Genomic DNA, 5,686 nt, shown 5'->3' with positions numbered 1-5,686 from the left:
CAGGAGCCAGTTCATCCTCAGAGGGCAATCACCAGTTCCACAGGAGCCAGTTCATCCTCAGAGGGCAATCACCAGCCACAGGAGCCAGTTCATCCAGGACTAACTTCCCATGTTTTCCCTTAACGTCGTGCAGTCTTCGTCTCAAGGTGGGATGGATAGTTATATGACTCAGTGTCTCTGCCTTCCAGAACTCACACTGTTCAATCCCTTGTTTCATAGTTTCATGAGCTGGTCTATGACAATTTTTTTTATTGCTTGTTTAAAAGTTGTTTTCTCCCATCTCAAGAAGTTCCATTGCTGATTAAACCCTGGTTAGTATATTTTTTTTCTAAAAAAACAAAAGAAAAAAAAACTAGGCCATTGTTAGGATTTCTGTTTGAAAGTTGAATTATAGATTTTCCCTTTCTTTGTAAGACCTGAGGGACAAGTCATGCAGGGGGCTCCAGGGAAGTAACTGTTATGCCTTCTCACCTTGGCTAAGGTAGACTTTTCAGCCATGAAGTTACCTTTGAGTCATACATGTGCTTAGAAGCAACCTTTTATCCATATTCTTGTAAATAGCCCCAGTACCTGTACTGGTTTATCAAGCTGGAATTTGGCAGCATTGTTATCAAATATTGGTCTGCCATTATCCTGTTGGTGTGCGTAGATGTCCATTTACATCACCCTAGGAAAAGTCACATGACACAACTGGCGCCTGATCAGAGATCCACAGAGTCAAAGATGAGTTGGGTAGAAGTGGTTGTATAGCTGTTGGAATGAGCACTATGCCAAGCAACTGAGGCAGCTTCATGCAAGGGTGGAACATGCGCAGAAGAGAGCCTGTTATGCTACATTTCTGCGTGTGGTATGTGATGCTGTCTTCTTACTGCAGTCGTGGGTGCTTGCTCCCTGAAATGTGGTAAGATATGTGACTATGACCAAACTTTCTGAGTAGGAAATCCTTGGAAGGAAACCCAGGGTGGCCATAACTGGGAACATGCCTCATGAGCATGAGGATATCCCCAAAGAGCTGCTGGATTATAGAATACATCACAATCTCTATAAGCAACATGCATGGGTCAGAATCATAAGCAGGCTATTCTTTCATTCACATGGCATTTTTTTTCTTTTTTGTAGCTGACAAGACATACAACTGAGGCTTAAGTATCTTCCCAGAAAGAATGTGCTTCAGTAAGGGAGTAATTAAAATGGGAAAAAGACACACGGCCTCTGCAATAACCTCTGATTTAGAAAGAAAAAGTGTGGTAATTTGAATGTAATTGCCCCCATAAGCTCATAGGAAGTGACACTATTAGGAGCTGTGACTTTGTTGCGGTAAGTATGGCTTTGTTGGAGGAAGTGTGTCACTGTGAAGGTAGACTTTGAGGTCTATATGTTCAAGCTATACCCACTATTCCAGACCACTTCCTGTTGCCTGCAGATCAAAAACATAGGACTCTCACTTCTCCCAGCTGCATGCCTGCCTGCATGTCACCATGTTTCCTGCCATGATTATAATGGACTAAACCTCTGAAACTACAAGCCATGCAATTAAATGTTTTCTTTATAAGAGTTGCCATAGTCATGGTGTCTCTTCACAGCAACAGAACCCTAACTAAGACAAAAAGAAAAGGAAGATGAGATGGAGCTGCTGGCTGGCTGTTTCATACAGATGGTAGGGCACAAAAGAAAGAGAAGCAGTTCTTATTGCCTATGTACCCTTGGGATGAAGTGTGGGGTATAGTAGTATATTATTTGTGTTTTAATAAATAAAGTTTGCCTGAAGATCAGAGGGCAAAGCAGCCATACTAGTCGTCCATACAGTCCAGGAAATGGTGGCTCACTCTTTAATCCCAGGACTTGGGAGACAGAGGCAGATCCATCTCTGTGAGTTCAAGACCACCATGGGCTACACAATATTGAATCTATCTAAAAGAAAAACAGAGCTTACCTAAAGGTAATCCTCTAGCACTAGGGAGGTGGAGACAGGAGGAATATGGTTGGGCAGAGAGAGGAATATAAAGGAGAAGAGACAGGAACTCAGTGGAGTGTCAAGTCTGAGGATTCATGGAGACAGGATCCTACCCCTTTGGTCTGAAGATTTGGTAAAGGAGAAAGGTCTCTCTAGTTATTGGCTACTTTGCTTTTCTGATCTTCAGGTTGAACACCAATATTTGTCTCTGGGTTTTTATTATTTGTCCTACAGCAGGGGGACAGCTGATAAATCTTCTCAGCTTTAGGAACATCCTGCAATTTATGAGTTCTTTTCTTCCTGGGGCATCTCCCTTCAAGAAGAAATTTATGAATTGAGAGGAAATTACTGTGCAAAACAGTGGCAGAATCACAGAAGGAGTTATATTCACAGATCATACATCCACGCCTGAAAGGCATGAACCAAGACTCTAGGGTGTGAACTTTAGAACATACAGCTCCAGGAATCATCAAGCAGAAGATTCCAACTCCACACATAATTTGCAAATCAGTAGCAAGGAGGAACAAAGAAGCAAGAATATGAACAACGGGAGAAGGACTTTCAGAGTCCAGGAAGGAAAGCCTGCAGTGCTGGCAGGCAGAGAACATGATGGTCTTTCCTCTGGACTCTGTGTCCACACATCATAGTTCACAAAATTAGCTCCTTTGAGTTTTACCAACATGAAGCCTGGTGTACATTTATTTGTTTGAATTACTCTTAGAAAGTATCTGCAGAATCCCTTAGAGCATTCATGTTCCTGCTTTACACACAAAATGCTGGAAGCAGTGTAACACAACTTAGAATGTGACTTGGAGTCTGAGGTTGGGAGATAGAGAGGACAGGCAGGAAGAGCGCCTTCTGTAGACTGCATTAACACAACCAGCTAAGGTAGACCATCCACGGTCAGTACCTCAAGACGTTAAGTTCAACTTTGTTAAAATGAACAAACAGCCCTTAATCTCCTAAATCTGGTTACACGTATAAACAAAGATCTTGGAGGTAATCACTCTTATCTCTAAAACAAGGAAAAGCTGAACACACCAAAAATCCACAACTCTTCTTGGACTCATCAGAAAACTGAGGTCAAGGGTTAAACTCCCACGCTGAAATTTGGAAAGACGGATGGAGTAAGTACAGAGGATCTCAGTGCAGGTAAGTGTAACTGGAACAGGGTATACAAGAGCCCCAAAGTGGCAATGATAGCTAAAGGATAATTTTTATGAACTCCTAGATGCTGATCTTGAGTTAGGTTAGTAGTAGAACTCTTGAGTGCTAAGTACCGCATCTTAAGGAGCTTCTATATTTTACTAAGTTTTATTTCCAGTAATACCTCTGTTCTCATGGTTACCAGCAAAAAGAGAAAAAAAAAAAACTCCTATTTCCATCAGAGGAGGGAAAAATAAATTATTTAAGGTTAAAAAAAAGCATTCTTCACAACAGAAGCCCCCTTTCTCAGACAGCTTTTCCAGATTCTCATCCCTCCCAAGAGGAAGGCAGTCATCCAATTCCTTTCCTTTGCAGTCTTCCTAACCAATGTGTACAGAGAAAGCATACAGTCCCACCAGCCCACTAAAGAAGTGAGGATTTGGGGCTGGAGAAATGGCCCCACAGTTAAGAGCACCTGAATTCAGTTCCCAGCACGCACCTGGTAGTCACAACCATCTGTTCCAGCACATCCAACACCATCTGATATAATACAAACCTGAAAGCAAAACACGCATCCTTCGATAAAATCAAATATCTAAAGACAACTCTTGAAAAAGACCAAGACCTCATCATAAAATTACAAGTTGCTTCTCTGACCCCATATTTTTTCACCATCTCAACAGGCCCCTGAATAACACAGAGAACTAAATTTGAAATAACTGCAAGATGAAGATTCCATATAAGCAGTAGTTCCTTGCAAAACATCCAGATAATAGGGGACACATAACACCAAGGGTTCTAGCAGCACCCACAGCTGTGATCAACATTAAACACAGTCCAACACTCAGCAAGAAAATTAACAGCCCATTTTCTTCACTTCCTATTATGTCGTATATGTCCACAATTGACAAAACATTACAAGCCAAAAAAAAAAAAACAAAACAAAAACCAAAACAATACAAGGACACAAAGAAAGTAAAATAATCGTAGATAATCAAGCTTGGAATTAGGAGACAGGGAATTTAAGCAATATCATTAGTGTGTTAAGTTCTCTGATGAAAAAGTAGGCATCATAGTAGAGTAGATGAATTCTTTAAGCAGAGAAGAGAGACACTTTAATAAAAAAATAAGCAGCAACGGAATTGAAGATCTCACAGCAAAAATAAAGGATATCTGATCAAGAAGATGAGTTATGTGCTTTCTACTAAGCCCAATGATTGCAGTGCAATCTTAGGACCCGGAGGATGCAAGTATAGAACTGACTCCCACGGCTGTCCTGTGACCTCCCCTTGTGCACATGGGCATGTGTACACACACACCACCACTACCACCACCACCAACAACAACAACAGCAAATACACGGATGTTAAAAATAAATGAATGAAAATGTCTTTGCTGGTCTTAGACAAAGAAAGCATTAATGGACTGGAACATGGGGTAAAGACTGGAACATGAAGAGGGAAAAGACCAAGTATAAAGTCAAATAAATGAGTCATTCAAGAATAATAGTGGGCAATTTCCAACACTGAAGCATTTATGTATTTGTAGTGTAAAAAAGGAATGGGATTTAAGGAACACTAACTGAAGTTAATAACTCCCAAGATTTTCAAAACTGATTGTCCGTACTCATCCTGTCAGGAGCAAAGATATTCTGAAAAGATCTACCTCGTGCCTCACTTAGGCTATCAGACTGCAGAGACAATAGGCCCAAAGGAAGTGGAATTCCCCCAGGAATTTCATGTAGGTTGAAGGGAAGTGTTGAAATTCTAGTACTAGCAAGAGGGAAAACATAGCTCCTGGGAAGAGATTTCACAGGCATGGCAACTTGGAGGACAGATCTGGAGCCAGGAGGCCAGACAATGATGTGCCAGCAATGGGTGGGACAACCCATTGACCGAGCCTACTAAGCGAGGAATACTTCTTACACTCTTTTAAAACCTTAAACCTCATGTTAGGACCTCCAGAACAGACCAAGGTGGAGAACTGGGTGGGGTCATTGGACTTTATTTGTTCCTATTCCCACTGTAGCCACATTGGATACATTTCCTTTTCCTCTGCTTTTCACTTAGACTTGTTTCTATAAGTGGCCACTGAGAGGGTTGGTCAAACTTAGCGTCTTAGAGCTGCCGGGACCTAGTCTCTAACCTTAAAAGCCAGGAAAAAGAAACACTAGCGAGTTTATTAAACAGGGTAAGTACCAACTTATAAACTCTCAGGCATTAACCAATGTAGTCAAATAATCAAATTAAATATACTAAAAGAGAAAGAAAAAAATGAAGGAGCTAGATCTATGTAGAAATAAGGGTGAGAATTGTATAGGACTGCTTAGCAGAAACCAGGAAGACAGGAATAAACTGGAACAAGACTTTCAAAGACTTCAGTACAACTCAATAACCTGGGGTTTTATATCCGGCAATTTTTCTTTATAAATGAAAAAAAAAGAAAATAAAGACTCCTTTGAAGAGAATATGAAGGCATTCATTGGCAGTATGGCATCCCTAGGAGAAATGTTAGTTCTTCAGAGAGAAGAAAAATTGAACAGGTCGGGATTCTGACTTCTCAAAAGAAGGAGCTAGCGTCTGTGAC

Source organism: Microtus ochrogaster, chromosome 15 (genome assembly GCF_000317375.1).
Source record: "Microtus ochrogaster isolate Prairie Vole_2 chromosome 15, MicOch1.0, whole genome shotgun sequence".
Lineage (NCBI taxonomy): Eukaryota > Metazoa > Chordata > Mammalia > Rodentia > Cricetidae > Microtus > Microtus ochrogaster.
The sequence above is the reverse complement of the archived record's forward strand: the minus strand, read 5'-3'. Positions refer to the sequence as shown.